The following is a 19,840-nucleotide window of genomic DNA, read 5'->3' on the forward strand; positions in this document are numbered from 1 at the left end:
CATGAGTGACAAAAGGCTAGGATCACTGAGCACTACAATATTTATTATTGTTATTTTTTATGTCACCTACTATATAAATATTTAAATGTTGCCTCCATTTTCATTTGTAATGTAGGGCATTTCACTAGATAGAGGCCACGTCAGTCAATCTGAAGTCCTCCATCATCTTGGAGAGGGTAACCAGAAGCACACTCACTGCCACCGAGTCCATGCTGACTCATAGCGACCCTGTAGGACAGGCTTGAACTGCCTGAAACTGTAACTTTATGGGAATAGAAAGCCTCATCTTTCTCCTGTGGAGCAGCTGGTGGTTTCGAACTGCTGATCTTATTGTTAACAGCCCAACTGGTAACCACCATGCTACCAGGACTCCTCTGAAGAGCGTAAAGGGGACCTGAAACCTAAGGTTTAGAGGGTGGCTGTCACCCCTACCCCCCACCTCACCCTCATGCAAAGATTGAGCACTTTCTTCCCTAGGGATTAAGCTTGAACTGGCCACCATTGGATGGAAGGAAGTAGAAGGCGGAGCCGAGAGAGGCAGCAGAAGGAAAGAGGTGGGAAGCTCGGCTGGGGGGCTGAGATGGAAGGAGACCCAGGAAGATCCTGAGCAACCATTCCCACTTCAAAGCCCCTCTTGGAGGATGAGCTAAGTGAGATGTGGCCAGCCCCTCCCCCAGTCCCTGAAAGCCTTGGAGCATTTTAAGGAGGAAATGGGGCTCCTCTCTCCCCATCCCCCCAAGTTTCATGGAGCAAATTGTGCTCCAGGAGGCCCACCCCCTGGGGGAGCAGGAAGCTTTAATCAGTTACACCTGCTAGTCCTGAAGGGGGCCCAGATCAAGTCTTTTGGGGATGACAAGAACAGTTGATATTTGTGTGGGAGGGGGGAAGGGGAAGGGGAGGTTCCTAAAACTGCTGGTTACTAAAAGAGTTAACAACCCAATTACACACCCTGCCCCACCCAGTGGGGAGCAGTTCTATTCTGTCTCATGGGGCTGCTATGAGTTGAAAATCAACTTGATAGACCTCATCAACCCATTACAAGAATAAGTCGCTTCCTTGCCCACAGGCTCGGTGGTTTTCAGAGTATTGTCTAGACCAGCAACATCCGCATGCTGGAGGACTTGGTAGAAATCTGCGTTCACAGGGCCCACCCAGACCTGGTGGATCTGAATCAGTGGCAGGCAGGGGATGTGGCCTGGGCCTCTGTGTTTTATAAGAAGCCTTCTGGGCTGTGGTAGTATAGTGGTTACTGGTCGCGATGTTAACTGCAAGGTGAACAGTTTGGAACCACCAGCGGCTCTTCTGGAGAAAGTCGGGGCTTTCTACTCCTGTAAAGGGTTACCGTCTCAGAAACCCACAAGGGCAGTTCTACCCTGTCCTATAGGGTCACTCCGAGTTGGCATGGAGTTGATTGATGGCAGTGAGGCATAGTGGTAGTGGTAGGCTGGAGGACCGGGTTGCCCATTCAAGTGCCCTGTTCTAAGCAGGTACCAGCCAAGCACAGCCAGGTACGATTGAGTTGCTTCTGACTCATGGCTGTTCAGTGGCTGATTTTTCAAAAGCAGGTCACTCGGCTATCCTTCCAAGGTGCTGATGATTGGACTTGACCCTCCAACCTTTTGGTGATTGGTCCAGCATGCTAGTCATTTGCACCACCCAGGGCATCCTGTCCTAAAAATAAACGTTTGGTATTCCCACCCAGCAGATGAAGGTATCAACGTTCCGAGGGGACAAGTCATTCTCCCAAGGACCCGGTGGTCAGCAAGTGGGACACCAGGACTTGGTTGCCTTGGCTTCCACCCTCTTTGCCCCCGCCACCTCCCCTTCCAGCCTCCTTCTGCCTTGATCTTCTATCCCAGGGATCCTCCCTTTGGCTGCCTATTGATGTCATCGGGGACTTTTTTCCAAATCCTGCGGATGCCCAGGCTCCAGCCTAGCTGAAGGAAGCTACTGCCATGTGGCACAGAGGTTCAAGCGCTGCTTCCTTTTATTCCCGATTCGCTGGCGGCCTCCCCCACGGGCTTCCGGTGCCGCTCACAGAGGCTCTGATGAATGAATGGATTTGCACTAAGGTGTGAGTCGCTGAATGTGTTACCTTTCTCGGGATATCTGCATTTGAAAAAACAAGGAGCAGAGGATATAAAATAATGAATTGCATAAGCTTCCCAGCAAGTGGGAGAGACCAGCTTTTGATCTCCTTTCTCCCACTGGCAGCAGATTTATTGCTCTCACACACCCTGCTAGGAATCTACCCAGACTTGCTCCGACCCAGTGCGAGGTTTCTAAATGCAGAGAGGGGGAGGAGGTGTCTGTTTGAGAGACTTTCTGGACTCGCCTTCTTGAATGTTTTTAAACCACTAGCCTTGTCCACAGAGGGTGGAGTTTCCAAAGCCAGTAATGGGGTCAGTCAGTTCCAGTCTAACCAGATAGCAAACCCAAAAATCATTAATAAGAAAAAAATATATTTTTTACCCCAACCATGGGCTCAAGCTACGAGGACGGGCAGGACCCGGCAGTGTGCTGTTCTCTTGTGTGGGGGGCGCTACTCCACTGGAACCTCACAACAACAACAAATCAAATTCCACTGATCTCCTTCTCCACCAGGCCATTTCCCACAGAGCTCCAGGAGTGGAGAGTTCTACGTCACCCAAACCAAACCAAACTCACTGCCACTGAGTCAATTGCAATTCATCGCAACCCTATAGGACAGGGTGGAGCTGCCCCCGTGAGTTTCCGAGACGGTAACTCTTTATGGGAGTCGAACGCCTCCTCGTTCTCCCAGGTTCTACGTCAGCCAGATGATATTGTGCATTCGTTGCACAGAATCGATTCTGAGTCTTGTGTGCTGTGTTGAACTGCCCTCCACATGGTATAAAAAACAAAAAACCAAATGCAGAAAACCAACACACTGCTATCAAGTGGAGGCCGACTCATAGGCCGGGCGCCCTAGGGCTTCTGAGACGAAATCTTCACAAGTCAACAGCCTCATCTTTCTTCCTCAGAGCAGCTGGTGGGTTTGAACCACCAAGCATTCAGTTGGCACTGTGTCGCCAGGGCTAGTAGCCAGCCCTTCCTACCATTGGTTCCAGCCAGCCCCCTTGATTACCGCGGAGTAATTTGGCAGATCTCAACTCTTCCATCAAATCGTTCTGAAGGACAGTGTGAGTGCCAGGGAGGAGTGGCGGGCGGCGGGCGGGGGGGTCGGGGGTGGCGGGTGGTGGGGGACAGGGTGGGGGGAAGCATGAAAGGATGTAGATGTTGCCCTGGATTTTGAAAAAAGGGAAGAGAATGAAAGGCCACCCTAAAATGATTTTTAAAAATTAAAAAATATATATATAATTTTTATGACAGTCTCTGCCCCGTTTCCTGCACCTGGTGGGGATGAGGCGTACCAGCGCCCTTCAGGAAACAGCACCCTTGTCACCAGCTGGGCTCCCGGGAACAAAGGCTTTGGTTCATTACCACAGTTTCGACCCTGACATGTTATACCCAGGCCACCTCCCCCAGAGTTCCTCAATTCACACCCCAAATGAAGTGTAATTGGACTTGGACACCTTTGAAGTCCCCTGGCAGAGTGCTAGCATTCTGGAACTGTCCCTGATTTGCATGGCGAGGACCTGGCTGGAGGTGACTTTCCCTCCTCCGGGCACAGCTGTAAAGACTGAATTTTGTCAAGTGACACTCCCCAGCCAGGAGGGGTTACCGTTGAAGAAAGAAAAAGCCCCAAACGCCACAAAGAAACACAAAAGGGGGCTGGGGTGGGGGAATGTCCAATGATTTGATTAATCTCTAATGTGCCCTTTGGCCCAATTCTTGTTCTGTAAGTACCACAGAGGCGGTCATTGTTTCCTCTCAAATGGCTCTCCAGGTCACCAACCTGGGCTGTGACACAGATGCAGGAGGCTGCGCTAGAAGGTTCTACGGGCCAGTGGGCTGCTGGCAGAGCTGAAGCAAGAAAGCCAGCGGCAGCCCAGCAGTGGGCTGTGAGGAGGTGAGGGAGGTGGTGTTGGAGAATTGGCTAGCTTTCTTCCCAGCCCAAAGGGCTGGTGCTCTGAGGAAACGGAGCCAGGTCTCAGGAATAAACAACCTTGAGTGCCCTGCAGGCGGCGGGAAGCTGGATGCGATCCTGCAAGCTTGCCCGATGGCGTCACGTAGGCAGCCTTTACGAAGCCCCTGAGAAGCTAGCTTGGTAAGCTCTTTGGCTCTGGAAAGCAAGCCATTCTCAGACTGCCATGACAGAGATGGCCCTGTGTCTACACTGAGCCCCATGGTAACCACTAGTCAGTCACCCGAAGCTAGGAGGCCCTTGAAACGTGGCTAGTCTGACAGGGAAATGAATTGGCCACTGCACTTCGAACAAAACAAGGGACTACAATCAGGAAAGGCGTGCGCCAGGGTTGTCTCCTCTCGCCATACGCATTCGGTGGGTTTGCTGAGCGGATCACCGGAGAAGCTTCACTCGGGGAAGAAGAAGGCGGCCTCAGGATCGGAGGAAGGCTTCTTACCAACCTGCACTAAGCCGATGCCACAGTTTGCTGGCTCAAAGTGAGGAGGATTTGGAGCCCTTGCTGCTGAAAATTCAGGATAGCGACCTTCAGTGTGGATTAGCACGCAACATAATGAAAAGAAAAAGCCTCACAACCAGACCCAGAGGTCACAGCATGCTAAATGGAGACAGGGCTGAAGTTGTTGACGATTTCGTCTTGCTTGGGTCCACGATCAATGCCATCGGAAGCAGCAGTCAAGAGAGCAAACGCTTCCTTGCACTGCGTAAATCTGCCGCACAAGGCCTCTGGAAAGTGTCAAAAAGCAAGGAGGTTACTTTGAGGGCTCAGGTGTGCCTGACCTAAGCCATGGTGTTTTCAATCACCTCCTATACACCGAATGGTGATGTGGCAAAGCATGCGGAGAGTCGTCGCACGGACTGCCAGCGGGACAAACAGATGTGTTCTGGAGGAAGCACAGGCTTGGAAGCCAGCATGGTGAGCCTCGGTGCCACGTCCTTTGGACAGGCTGTCAGCAGAGACCTGTCCCTGGAGAAGGGCAGCCTGCTTGGTAAAACAGAGGGAGATGGGGTGACAGAAAGGGTCTGCTCAGCCAGAACAGCTGCGAGGATGATGCAGGTCCGGCGGCGTGTTTCGTCCTATTGTGCATGAAGTCGTTATGAGCCAGCAAAGACCCAACGGCCCCAACATCAACACTGTTATGACGGCACCGACCCAGATGCTCAAATCACCCCCCAAACCGGATGCTCCGGTGCTCTCGTCTTTTGGGCCTGGTGGCACAGTGGGTTGGCATTGAGCTCCTGATGGCAGGGTTCTGACTCACCAGCTGCTTCGCGGGAGGCGGAGGAGGCTGCCTGCTTCGATCCCCATTTCCAGCCTCGGCTCTCTAGGAGTTGCGGGGACTCAGTGGCACTAGGTGGGCTGTAGCGGAAGGCTGTTCAGGAGGCCAAGTACAGGGTACTGGCTCTAAGGGAGAGGAGCCCTGCTGGTGGGGTAGTTACGAGTTGAGCTGCAATCTGTAAGGTCAGCAGTTCGAATCTACCAGCTCTTCTGAGGGAGAAAGTTGGAGGATTACCTCTGTAAAGAGTTCCAGTCTCAGAAGCCCACGGAGGCAGTTCTACTCTGACCTCCAGGGTCGCTCTGAATCCGCATCAACTCGATGGCAGTGAGTTTGGCTCTGGGGAAGGCCTTAGTCGTCTCTCAGCTTCGATTGAGTCGGCAGTCCTGGCTTGCTTGGCCATCCCCGATGGCAGCTGTCTTTCTCCATATGGGCCTTTTTGTTCTTCTGTGTCTAATCTGCTTAAGTGATTAAGTTTACAGCATACCTACACAGATATGGCTTAATTTTGCATCACCTAGAAAGCCGAAAGGGACTCATACCTACAGGGATGCCCACTACCATTGAATCTATTCTGCCTCCTCGAGACCTTTTGGACAGAGCAGAACGGCTCCTATGGTTTCCGAGGCTGTCCGCCTTTACAGGAACAGACAGGCTCAGTTGCTGTTTTTTTTTTTTTTTAAATCTTGGAGCTGCTGGTGAGTTTGAACCATTGGCCTGACAGACCAATGCTAAACCCACTACGCCAGCAGGGCTCCATCCCATCTACAGGTATAATAAGCATTCGATCCCAACACTTATTTTCTGGTGCACAATTTAATCTATGGAGGGGGTGTTGCTCAGATGGTTGATTCCCCAACAGCCTGCCCCAAAGAAGGCTCTATTAAATGACTGAAAAAAAACCCCAATTCACTGTCACCCAGTCAATGCCCATTCCTGGTGACCCTATAAGACAGGGTAGAACTACCCCTGGGGATTTCCGAGGCTGTGACTCTTTACAGGTGTAGAAAGCTTCTTTGTCCAAGGATGGATGGTGGTTTCGAACTGCTGAACTTGAAGTTAGTAGGAGAACATGTAACCCCCACCCCCAGGGCTCCTTTAACTACAGCCAAGCTTGTTAGACCTAGTTCATGAAGGGAGGGAATGTTAGTAAAGTCACAAAGGAGGGAACGGAGGAAAGACATTTATAACATCTTAGAACCTTGGCCGGGTGATTTTGGAGGCAGAGTTGAGGACAAAACAGCATTGGCTTGGGGAACACAGTAAAGCAAAGACCTTGTAGTTAAGTCTTGATGAACAACCTGTTCGTCTTGATAAGAAGCTATTTTCGTTGGCTTACAATCTTATCTTCCAGGAGCAAGGATTTCCTAGAATAGGGAGCTAAGTTATTTTTGCTTGTTTTTATTGTTATCGTGAGCTTTGGCATCAAGTCCGTCCCCGAGTACAATGTTCCACAACACTGCCTGCCCTGTTCTGAGCCACTCTGTTGATGGGCTGGACCAAAAAAAAAAAAAAGTATTAATTTTAAATTATTTAATTGATTTTATTTTTGTGTGGGTGGTTGCTGAGAATATACACAGTGGAACACACACCAAGCCAACAGTGTTGACATGTCCGATTCCATGCCATCGATCACATTCTTTGGGGTTTGCAATCATTCTCACGCTCCTTGTGTTCGTCTGGGTACTTTAGAGAAATAAGTCCACAGAAACTCATGTCTAAGAGAGAGTTTTATATAAAGGTTAAGAGCACATCAAGAAAACATCCCGACCCAGTGCTGCCCAAGCCCACCATTAACCCATTAACCCCTATGTCCAATATCAATCCACAAAGTCTCCTCCATCTCACAAAACAGACACAATGATGCCGACTGCAGGGGGAAAGTTGAGTCAGTCAGTGAACGTGTAAGCATCTCAGCGCTGGCAGGGGTCTACACACGGCTGCTCCAGCACCCAGGGCTGCATCGGGGTAGGTCCATGCGGCTTCTCCTCAGGGATGTCTTGCAGGAAGTGAGCCTTGCCAGCTGAAGCAGGGAACTGGCTAAGGCAGCTTCACCCTGGTCCAACCATCAGAAAGCAAGAGACTCGAGAACTCGAAAGGCAAGGCTCATGGAGCCATTGATCTCTCCGCCCTTCAATTAACCCCACACGTGTTTATTGACCAGGTTGGCACAATAAACTAACTACCTCAGGCCTGTTCCCAGTTGTTTCTCTTGTGATATCAACTTACTTCTGTTGGTGAATCCTATGGAAACCTGGCAGATGCTGTGGTCAATACGATCCCACAGACCCCAAACCTACAGCCTTCCAGTTGATGCCAACACATAGAGACCCTATAGACAGGGTAGAATTGCCCTTGTGGGTTTCTGAGGCTGTAATTCTTTATGGGGAAAGAAAGCCACATCTTTCTCCCTCGGGAGCGACTAGTGGTTTCGAACTGATGATCTTGCAATTAGCAGCCCATCAGGGCTCCTCTGGATCCCATCTAGATAGTTCTGAAAAGAGCAGAGTTCTCAAGGCAGTTATTATTCCTTGCCTACTAAGCTGACATCTTACTAGGTTTTAAGACTTCAGGTGATATTTGTAGTTTAAAGATTAAGGATGGTCTTTGGAGCAATTAGGTTTTGTTTGTTTGTTTTTGAGGTTCCTCCAGCTTCTGTGGCTCCAGAGCATCTGGATTCCATGAGAATTTAGAATTCTCTTCTGCATGTTCTTCTCCCGTTTGACCAGGGTTCTTCTATAGCACAGGGGTCTCATTGAGTGCTTTTCCAAAGTAGATCACCAGGCCTTCCTTCCTAGTCCACTGTAGTCAAGCCTATTTAGCATCGTAGTGACATGCAGGCTTACACTGACAGATGAATGATGGCTGAACATGAGGCACACGGGCCAGCAATCGATGTTGAGTTTCCCACATGGAAGGCAAGCATTCTATTGCTGAACCTCCAACGTCTTTTGTTTATTAATATTATTTAAACATAAGGACAGGAAGGTATGCCTGGCCCTGTTATTGTGTACCATAGGGACAGGGAATAACAAATTATGCCTAAACTGAGTGACTTAAACAATCAACATCTCTTATCTTACTGTTCCTTGGGCCAGGAATTCAGGAGTGGCTTAGCTGGGTCTTGGCTTGGGTTCTTGCAGGAGTTTGCAGTCAGAATGTCAACTGGGGCTACCAACAGCCCTCTGAGAGCTTTACTGGGGCTGGGTGATCTATGCCCCAGTGGGAAGAAGCCCTACTAGTTTGGTGGGTTACAGATTGAAATGCTAACTGCCAGGTCGGCTGGTTCCACCCGCTAGCCCCTTTGTGGGAGAAAGATGAGGCTGTCTGCTCCCACAAAGATTTACAGTCTTGAAAACTCTATATAGGGTCCCTGTAAGTTAGAATCGACTCAGTGCCAGTGGGTCTAGCTACACTCTTGTAACATCTGTGAAGTGATTGGGTGGGACTCTGTCAATAAGGAGCCTGTTAATAAAGGTTGTCATCTAGCAGTTGGGAGGATGGCGCCAGACACGGCAGTGTCTTGTTCTATTACACATAGGGTCACTATGAGTTGGACTTGGCCCCTTGTAGGGGATTGGTTAGTTTTGCCCTCTTGCTAGGTTTCAAGAGAGCAAATCCTATAGAATGGGATAGGATTTCACCACTATCAAGAAGAACTGAGAGCAGAGTGTGTCCTGCGGATTCAGGGTTCTTGAGAACCTTCTAGAACTAAGCAAGAACCTTCTAGAACTAAGAGGCAGAGCTGTAACATGGTAGAGCTAATACCAGATAGCAGCTGATGGCAATTGTCTGGCCAACTCACAGAGCAAGAGAACTGAGCACCTTCGGGGAGGAGGCTTCCTGGTGGAGTGGGGTACCTCCCAGGCACTTACGGGCAGAGCTAAGGAGGGTGTAACATTTGCTCAAGCAGGCAGAGGCCAGGCCTGAACAGAGGCCAAGAGCCAGGGTTGACAGCAGAGTTTGGCTGCGAGCAAGGCCTGTCTGTGGGCACAGGGAGAAGGAGCTGAGCGTTTGAAAGCAGTCCCAATTGAGGAACTGTCTCCTGAGTTGTTCCTGTTAATTCCACGTTACTCCCGACAGCGTTAACTTTCCCAGTAAATCCCATCATTGTGAGTATGGTTTGGGAGTTCAGAGTGGCCATTGCAAGAAAGTGCTGAACCCAGCAAAGAAGTAGAGTGCCGTGTGAGGGGCATCTGGTGTCGGACTGCTGAAGAGGTTGGATAGTGGAGGGATATCGTCTGATCTCCACCTCACTGGAATCAGCTTGGGGCTGATACTCATTCTCCGCTCTCCTCTCCCTAAACGTAGATGGAGAGCGAGGCTTCTGCTTTCTACGTGCTTTGCCCTGTGCCAGAATGGCTGGTCTGGCTAAGTGACACATGCAAAGGCCCTGAGCCAGGAATGTTGTTGTTGTTAGGTGCCATGGAACCAGTCCTGACCCATAGCGACCCGATACACATACACTGCTGGGTTCTGAGCCATCCTCACCAATGCTCTCATGTCTGAGCCTGCTGTTGCAGCCACGGTGTCAGTCTACCCCGCCGAAGCCTTCCTCTCTGTCGCTGCCCCTCCACTTTACCCAACAGGATGTCTTTCTCCAGGGACTGATCTCTCCTGACATGGCCCAAACACATGAGACAAAGTCTCGCCATCCATGCCTCTAAGGAGTACTGTGACCATACTTCTTCCAAGATAGATTGGTTTGTTTTTTGGTCATCCATGCTACTTTCAAGATTCTCTGCCAATGCAGGATGGTGTGGAGTCAAATTCCAGGGCTGCTGAGCAGCGGGGCTGGACACAACTGGGACACGGGACTAAAGTCAAATCCCAGGGTTGTGGGATCCTGGAGGCAGCCATGGAGAAGAAGAGCGGTCTACATGGGCAGGGCACGATGCTGGGAGTCTGCATGCGTCTGGGTGAATGACAAGAGCAGCTGAACCAAGACCACAGCCCTTGGAAGGGGGTGTGAGGAACAAGAGAAGGCAGGGACAGAAACTTGACCGGCCTCGATGGTACACTCAAGGGCGGGCGGGAGAGAAGGAAGGAAGGAAGGAAGGAGGTCGGGCTGCCGGACAATGGTTTTCCCTCTGAGTGTTCCGAGGCTGCAGGTGTGCCCTGTGAAGGTGTGTCCTCTGGATTCAGAGCCCGGAAAGAAGATGCGGAGAGCTGAAGGCCACGAGGCCACTTCCGTAACCAGCCTGGCCGCATCCTATCTGGAATGAGGCTCCTGCAGATGCTGGTCTCCCAGGCAACCTCCTCTGCTGCATTGCTGGTTTCCAAACACTTGCTTGTATAGCCTTGTCTCTCTGAAGTGTCCCAATGGCTTCTGTCACCCCCATTGTACAGAGGAAGAAGCCTCCAAGACCTCAAGGCTCGGAGAAGTTTGGTATCTTGTCTAAGGTCTGGATGGCAGTGCCAGACCTGTGACGTGGTTGTCCTAACTCCGAGTGGCATCTTCTCGCCAACACCCTTCCCTGCTCTCTGGGTTTTACAGCCCTTTAAAATCCCTTACATTGCATTGAGTTCACAAATCGTCTCAGTGCTGCTTCTCTGGGCCTATGCGAAGTGGGTGGGGGCGGCAGATTTGGGACTGGGTCACAAGCTGAGCTAGACAGTTTTGTGTATGGGATCCCAACAAGGGTGTTGAAGCGCAGCGGGGAGGGATTCAGGTTGGGGCGGGACCGAGAGAGCAGAGCCGTCCTTCAGAAACACGGTTGGTGAAGGCAGGCTGATGTGGTGACTGTGTTCCGGAGATGTACCAGGATGCCGACGATCTTGGGAAAAGGCCCTGTCAAGGTGAGTGTTAAGTTCCCACCTTGCTCACAGGGCACTCTGCTATCTCCCCTTTCCGGTGCTCCATGCTCAAGAGCTTGAGTCTCGGTGGTGCTTCAGGTTAGGCACTGGGCCCTTAAACACAAGCTTGGTGGTTCTATCCCTCCCGCTCCTCCGCAGGAGAAAGATGAGGCCGCTTGTCCCTGTAAAGATGAACAGCCATGGAGGATCGCTAGCAGTTGGAATCAACTGGAGGGCGGTGGGTTCCTTTGGTTTCCAGTGTTTGTCTCGTTTATGCCGATCCCCATCCCAGGGATCCGTTTCCCCAGCCACGCTTCTCTTCTTGGCTGGCTCCCTTTTCCCATGGTTGGCTGCCCAGGGTGCTCCAGGCAGTAGCAGGACCCAGAAGGGAGCAATGCCTTTTAGCCTCTTATTCCTTCGCTGCAGCCCTGGCCACGTAGTGGATACCAGGTGGGCTGCGATCCTCCCCATCAGCAGTTCGTGAAGAGTGCCTGTCTCGGAAACCCACAGGGGCAGTTCTACCCTGGCCTGGAGGGTCGCCATGAGTCGGCATCGATTCGAGGGCAGCGAGTTAGTCTGTTACTCCTTGCCTAGCTCTCCTCGCAATCAGAACCCCTGAGGACTTTTGGCGACAAGCTCTCTAAACGAGTGGAGCTTTCTCCCAAATCAGCACTTTTTCATGCTACATTAGCATTTACTATTTTGAGATTTGCATTTGACCAAGGAGCACCCAATCCCTGGGTCCCTGGGAGCACCCACCACACTGTCAACGGGAAGTGACTCTGTCAGTCCCCCTGCCCCCTCTACCCTATCTGCCACCTGCCTCGACCTTCCCCCAATTCCAGGCCACTTGAAAAAAAAAAGTTCAGTGGTTATCTTCACAAACCCAAAGGCCTTGCTTATCAGCAAGGCCCAGTGCCCAGAGGAGAGACAGGTTCCCTGAACAAAAGACCTAGCCAGGGAAGATCTGAATTTGTATTGCAGTAATGTATAGACAAACAATGTCGAATATCGGACAGATATGCAGGCCAAAGACCTCTGTAACGTGTTAAAGGGCAAAGATGCCCCTCTGAGCACTAAGGTGTGCCTGACCCAAGCCTGTTTACGTTTCATCATCTACGATACGTGTGAAAGCCGGACAATGAATAAGGCAGACCAAAGAAGAATGGATGCGTTTGATTTATGGGGTTGGCCAAGAATATTGCTGGAAGAACAGACAAATCTGTTTTGGAAGAAATATAGCCAGAAGGCTCCTTAGAAGGGAGGCTGGCAAGACTTGGTCTCATGTGCTTTGGCCGTGTTGTCAGGAGAGACCAGTCCCTGGAGAAGGACATCACGCTTGGTAGAGTGGAGGGGCAGAGAGAACAAAAAGGAAGCTTGACCCAGTGGCTGCAACAATGGGCTCAATCACAGCAATGCTAGTGAGGATGCCACAGGACCGGGCAGCGGGCCGACCTGTGGTACATGTGAGTTGCTATGAGTTGGGCCGGGCCCAGTTGAAACCAACCGGACGGCACCTAACAACAACAGCACGGAGCCACGCTAGTCCGCTATGGTGGAGGGCAGGGGTCTGTTTGGGGTACTTGTCCATCTCCCCATTCACCTCCCGGGCCAAGAACCAAGCAATGAAAAAAAACAGTGAGTTGTCGAGAGCAAGCCGCCTCTGGCGTGAGTAGAAAGTCCTGCCCTGCTGGTCTCTGTCTGACTGCTGCCGTGGGGGTGGGAGGGTGGAGGAATTCTCTAGGAAATAGAAGGGAATGGAGGTCATCTGTAAAGAAGGCCAGAGGGCTGGCCTCCTGTTCCTTTCTCCCATTTCAAGAATCCCTGTAGGTTCGGCCACGGAGCCCAGTTCTTCCAGGTTGTGGCGAAGAAAGACATCTCTGTGGCCTACTGGTTAGAGCACCACGAGGCCTGCCTCGAGATGTCATTGGTGCTTTGCGACTGGGGCTATGAATCCGATTCCACCTCTTGGGCTCTCAGTTTCCTTTTTGGGAAAATTGGCACAATGCTGGTACCTTCTCTCCTGGGCTGGTTGTACCAATTACTTGACTCGGGTGCGTGAAGGCTTAACGTACCCTGCCCTGTTCGGGATATGGCAGTGACGGCGTTTATTCAAAGCTGCTGCTCCGTTTCTTGTGAGAGGTGAGTGCTAAGGGCTAACCTGACTCCCCAAGGAACTCTCAGTAGCGTTAAGGGGTGGGTACCCTGTGGTGGTCATAGGGCAGGCTCTCTGATGAGCCTTAGCGCCTAGCCGCTCAAAGTAGTCTCCCGACCAGCCTCGCCTTACCACCACTTAGGAGCCCTTTAGAAATGCAGCCCCTCGGGCCTCCCCCCCTGTCCCCCGACCTCCTGCATCAGGATCTGGGAGGTCAGTGAAGACCCCCGGGTGACCTGGGTGCGCACTAAAGTGTGGGGAGCATGTTGGAAGACTCGTGAAAGAGATGTCGCGTGCAAATGACTGTTCCGGTTTGCGGGAGGAGAAAGCTGCCTGGCAGAATTTATGACTTCCCGTGTTTAAGACTCGGGGCTCGCCGGAAGTGAGGCGCGAGGTCCTCGTGACTCCCGCATATCCGGATACTCTTTGCTCTGCTGCCTTGTTTCTGGAAGACTGAGCACGCTCCCGGGGAAGGTTAGCGATGAAGGGAGTCTAAGACAAGGCCTCAGCCCCATGAAGGAGATGTTTGCCTGTTCCCGCCAAGGCCTGTCTGAAATCTACCCATTGGAATATGGGGCATTGGCCTGAGACCTGCAGGGAAATCACAAGGAGGCCAGGGGAACAGAGCATGTTACTGGACACAGCCATTCCTTTGTTAAAGTAGAACGTTGAAAAAGGCTAAACAACCTGACTCTCGGGCAAACAGAAAATGACCAGGTGTCAAGGATTTTATTTATCTCGGTAATTAATGAGGAAACCTGTAAGATGTTAAAACTGGTTCCATTGAAAATGGGAGGTGCTACGCATTTATAAGCCGTTTAATAGGGAAAAAAATGTTCACGGGGTTGGAAACTATTTGCATCTCTACCAGACAGAAATCTCCAAGTTAATCTTTGCCCCTACACGGTAGTAAAATAGACCAGTCAATGGAAAATCAATCAAAGCTATAAGCCTAACACTGCACAAATCGCATACCCTGTAATCGCATTTGTCTAGTTCCCATTTGGAATCAGTTTTGTCTTCTGACGCTACCCTCCGTTAGTCCTTGGAATCTGGAAATAGCTGTTGCCTGGGAATTACTCTTGGACTGGAAAGCTGGCTTTGGTGGAAGAGGGAGGGGAGAGATGAGTACAGCCCTCCTCTCTCAGATCTGGAGTGTACTTCCTGTCTGTAGTCCCTCTGTCCTGTGGCGTACCAAGCAACTGCTCCCAAAGGGTATGTGTCTGCATCGTGCAGGAGAGAATGTTCACAGGAAGGAGACAACGTGGCCCGCACCCGATTCCCATTCTCTTTAACCTTGGCCGCTGCACAGAGGGGAATGATATATCTACAAGCATATGCAGTCTTGTCAAAAATATTTTCCCCTCCTGTATAGTTCCTGCCAATATCGTTAATCTGTGGGTTGACTTCAGACCAAAATAAATCTCCCAGCCCTGGCCACCAGCTAGCTAATTTTACTTTGTAACCAGGGAATAGAAAGTGCGGGCCCTTAGCCGATGATTCTGTTTATTTTGCTTTCTTGCTGCTGCAGTTAAAAAAAGAAAGAAAAGAAAAGAAAATCACATGTGGAAAAGGACACGCTCTGTGCGAAGGATCAGCAACTAAGAGGAACAGCCCCAGAGATGGAGGGATGGGAAAGGGAAAGTTCGACCATACCCCTTGGAGCTAGCCTCTCTACTCAGGATTCCAGTGTGCCCATCAGCCTCACCGGTGATGTCGGGAGTTCTACAAGTGTTCTATAAAGCAGAATGACACATGAACATTCAGGAGGATTTTCTTAGGGACTTGAAGCAATACCCCTTGAAATTTCTGTACACGAGGGACTGTGAGTGGTTTCTGTCTTTGGCGCTTGGCTATATTCTTGTCAGTCTTATTAACTAGTCCCTAAGAGAATTTAACTCTGGGTTCTCCAAAGCCAGACCCTTAACAGATCAACACTGGAAGGAGTTGCCTTAGAAGGCATCAAATCCAACCCCGAGCCCTTAAGGGCAGGCTTTTCTAGCAATTTTGAGCCAGCCTTGGTGGCACAGTGGTTAAAGCAATTGGCTGCTAACCAGAAGGAAGGTTAGCTGTTTGAACCCATCAGCCATTCCTCAGGAGAACTATGTGGAATTCTGTTTGTGTAAAGATTTACAGCCTTGGAAACCCTCTGTGGACCATTCTATTCTGTCCTATGGGGTCGTTATTAGTTAGAGTCAAATCAATCAATGGTGGTGGGTTTGGGTTTGGGGACCAGTTCCCATCTGAATAGTGAGTGCATCCCTTACTAGCATTTTGACCTTGAACAAGTTACTCCCCTCTATGATGTCTTCTTTCATAAAATGGGGACAGTAATTAATGCGTCTGTCTCAGAGGACTGGTCATCATTGTTCGGTGCTATAGAGTTGATTTTGACCCACAGCGACCTTATGTACAACCAAAGGAAACACTGGTCCTGTTCCATCCTCAAAATTGTTCCTTGTTCTTAAGTCAGTCCTGGTGTCATGGAGACCCCTACAAACAATGGAATGAAATGCTGCCCACCCTCCAAGATCTGTTGTGAGTCTTAGGGCTTTCACTTGCTTGCTTGGGAAAGTAGATCACCAGAGCTTTCTTCTTAGTCCATCTTAGTGTGGAAGTTTTGCCTAAACCTGTTCAGTAACAGCAACGTGCACGCCTCCACAGCCAGACGGGTGATGGATGTGCATGAGGTGCATTGGCTAAGATTCAACCGCCTGTCTTCCATATAGATGGTGAAAATTCCATGATTGAACCACCACTGTATAGGACTACAGTGAGGATAAAATAAATGAGTACCTTTAAGGTACTAAGAAGAGTGAAAAGCATACAAAAGGGTACCCCCCCCAGCCAATTGGAATTGCATTGGGCAGAGAGGAGCTTCCATAGTATGTATTTTCCCCACTAGGCGACCATCAAGCAACTCACTCTGATTTAGTGCACCCAGTGGCGTCACCTGGGAAAGTTCTCTCTGGTCCCAGTAAATTTTTTTCGTAAAAGCAGTTTCACTCAAACCTTGTTTTCTCTGATGGCCAATTTAAGAGAACAGAGTGTGAGTGTGAAATTTTGTTTCTTGCTCAGGAAAAATGCAGCAGAAACTGTTGTGATGCTGAACACAGCTTACGAGGACAGCACTATGTAAAAAACTCAAGTGTAGGAGTGGTTTTCTAATTTCAAAAAAGGTGAAATGTTAATTGATGACAAACCTCATTCTGGACCTCTACCAACTTCCCTAACAGATGAAATGTCGACAGTGCATTTGGAGTTCATTCCACCAGGCCAGACTGTTAATCAAGCTTTCTATTTAGAGGTTCTGAAAAGATTGTGCAACAGTGTGCAACAAAAAAGACCTGATTTGTGGCACATGGGGGACTGGTTTTGCCACCCACAACAATGCACCTGTTCGCACAGCCATCTCAAGTGCACCAGTGTTGGTGCATGCCTCTCTTGCCCCACACACCTTCTTCACCTGACTACCCTCTGTGCGACTTCTTTTGTTTCCATGAATGAAGAGGGACATGAAAGGACAGAGATTTGACAACACAGAAGAAGTGAATTAAGAAACGAGGGACGTGCTGTAAGTCATCCAAACAGATTAGTTTGGAAAATGTTTCCAAGAATGGAACTGCAGATTTGACTAATGTAGTAAGTGTAATAGAGAGTACTTTGAAGGTGATAAGGTTGTTTTGTAAAAAATTAAATAATTTTGGGAAAAATCCAGTTTTGGGGGGTACCCCCTCTTACGTATAATGACTCTTGATATGATAAGGCGATGAGACTCAGAAAGGTGACTGGATCTCCTCAAGGTCACTCAGGGCATTGGCAAACAGAGTTGGACTCAGGGAAAGGAAAGGCAAGGTTATTGCCTCTGGGAAATTCTGACTAGTAATTGTTTTCTTTGCCTGTGTTACATCAGTCTCGCTCAACACTTGAAGAGGACCCTAATCGGGAAGTCAGGGCGGGACATTCTAGTCCGGACATGCCTTGAACTGATAGTGGCCCTGTTGGTCATTAGTTGTTTGTTAAATGGTCTCTGAGGTTCACACTGATGGTAACTTCTTATAATTCAAAATGAAGCTCTGTACCTGCCATCCTAGCCAAGCCTGTCTTTTCCTGTAACATTGGTTTCACTCTTTCTCCCCATTTCCATGTCACATTTTGCCCCACTGCATCCCATGGGCATTCATAGCCAGTTACTTTTTAACTCACTCTGTCTCTCCCTTCCTTTCTTCCTTCTCCCTGTGTGCGCTCCCCCCCCTGCACACACAACAGGGCAATCATGGTCTCCAACTGCCCCACACCTAAGCCCTGCAGTTACTATATTTAAGTTGATTATACACTGTCAGTCTTGTGTCCTAAATTACCCTGGAGATGCCTTGAAAGTAGACTTGATCTATTTCTTATCATGGCCCACTTTGAAGACTTAATAGAGTGCTCTTGGCAGAGTGGCTTGTCCATTATGGTTTGTTGACTCGTTTCAAAAAGAGTTGGGCTTTGGATGAAAGCTCAGGTTATCAAGACTTCCCCTGGTCCGTTCAGTTCAGCTGTCATGGCTGTCTTTTGTTTGAGCGGGAGCCAGTTTTATCAAATTTGAAAATCAGATAAAAAGGGCATTTTCGAGAATGGAAAATGGCAGACTGAATGTAAAGCTACCACCTATGGGCAAAATGAGATATTGTAGCCCAGCTCTATTAGACATTAAAAATACCTTCGTGGTATTTATAGAAATGCTGGTGACTGAAAAGGTAGAGTCAGGTGTGGCTTAGAGAAATGTTTTTTTTTTTTTTTTGTACTAGGGAGATCCTAGGGGTAAAGACTAATAGCAGAGGAAAGTTATAGAGTAAGATAGATATTATGTACTCTAGGAATAGGAAGAAAAAATTAAAATTTGAGGCAAATGTTTGGGGATATTAATATTTATAATACTGGCATGTGTATATATGTATATATGCATATACATACATACATAACCAGCTAGTGGTCACCAATGTAATCCTCCCTTTCCCAAATCTTTATATTTTGTCAAAGTTAAGACCCAACTTAAAATTTTACACTAGAAAGTAAGAAGAGTTTTCACTATATAGTTGGGACAGATTGCATATTCCAAAGGTGGCTGCAACACTATCTCACGTGATTTTCTGCAGCGTCACCTGTCAGGTCCCCATTCAGGTTTTGTTAGTGGTTTTGACTCATAGAGACCCTATGTGCAACCGGACGAAACACTGTCCGGTCTGTGCCATCCTCAAAATTGCTGTTATGTTTGAGCTCACCATGCCAGCCACACTGCCAGTCTATCTTGTTGATGGTCTTCTTTTTTGCTGCCCATCTACTTTACCAATCATGACATCCTTTATCAGGGACTGATCTCGCCTGAAAGCATGTCCAAAGCACATGAGATGAAGTCTTGCCATTTTGGCTTCTAAGGAGCCTTCTGGTATGGCTTGGATCAGGCACACTGTGGCAGTTACATAATCTCCTGTCAACTTGTGAAGGGGTGTAGTCTAGCCTGTCAATCAGGTAGCACCTTGATGACCTCATTTGAAGGCATGAAGGAGATAAATTGCTCACTGGAAGCCAGCTACACTCTCCCTGTAAGACATTCCTGTTGACAAGACACATGGAGCTATGGCGATGGCAGCCAGAGCCTCGGAGTTGGAGGATCCATGTGGGGACCCACGCCAGCGCTAAAATATTTCCACTACCATTGGATCCACAAGACATTCCACCCACTGGCCTGTGATCTCCCTGCACTCAGTGTCATTGTATGTGTTGTGTGAGTCTTAAGAAGAATTTACAGACTGGTATCAGACATCTGGGCTAATAATGGGACTTATGGACTTGATCTGGACTGGCCTGGGATGTTTTGCTAATATACAATTACTTTTATATAAAGCTCTTCCTTATATACATGAGTGTCTATAATTTGTTTCTCTAGTCTACCTGGACTAACACACACACCTTAATCCTCAAAGTAACAGCCTTGCGTTTCAAACACTTTAAAGACATCTTGTGCAGCAGACTTAACCGATATCAAGTGTCATTGGATCTCTTAACTGATGCTTCCATGAACATTGATTTTGGATCCAAGCAAGAGAAGTCTTTGACAACTTCAATCTTTTCTCCGCTTATCATGAGTGGTAGTCCACACGGAAGAGTGTATACATTAAGTGGTAATTCTTACTGAAGGTTGCAACCCTTGATCTTCCTCAGCAAGTGCTTCAAGTCCTCCTCACTTTCAGCCAGCAAGCTTGGGACGTCTGCATATCACAGATTGTTAATAAGCCTTCCTCCAGTCCTGATGCTGCATTCTTCGTCATATAGTCTAGCTTCTCGAATTATTTACTTAGCGTAGAGATTGAATAAGTATGGTGAGAGAATACAACCCCGATGCACCCCTTTTGGAAATCATGCAGTATTCTCTTGTTCTGTTCGCACAGCTGCCTTGATCCATGGACATGTTTGGCATGAGCACAATGAAGTGTTCTGGGATTCCCATTTGTTGCCATGTTACCCACAGTTCATTATGATCCACAGAGTTGAATGCTTTTA

This window comes from Tenrec ecaudatus, chromosome X (genome assembly GCF_050624435.1).
Source record: "Tenrec ecaudatus isolate mTenEca1 chromosome X, mTenEca1.hap1, whole genome shotgun sequence".
Taxonomy (NCBI): Eukaryota; Metazoa; Chordata; class Mammalia; order Afrosoricida; family Tenrecidae; genus Tenrec; species Tenrec ecaudatus.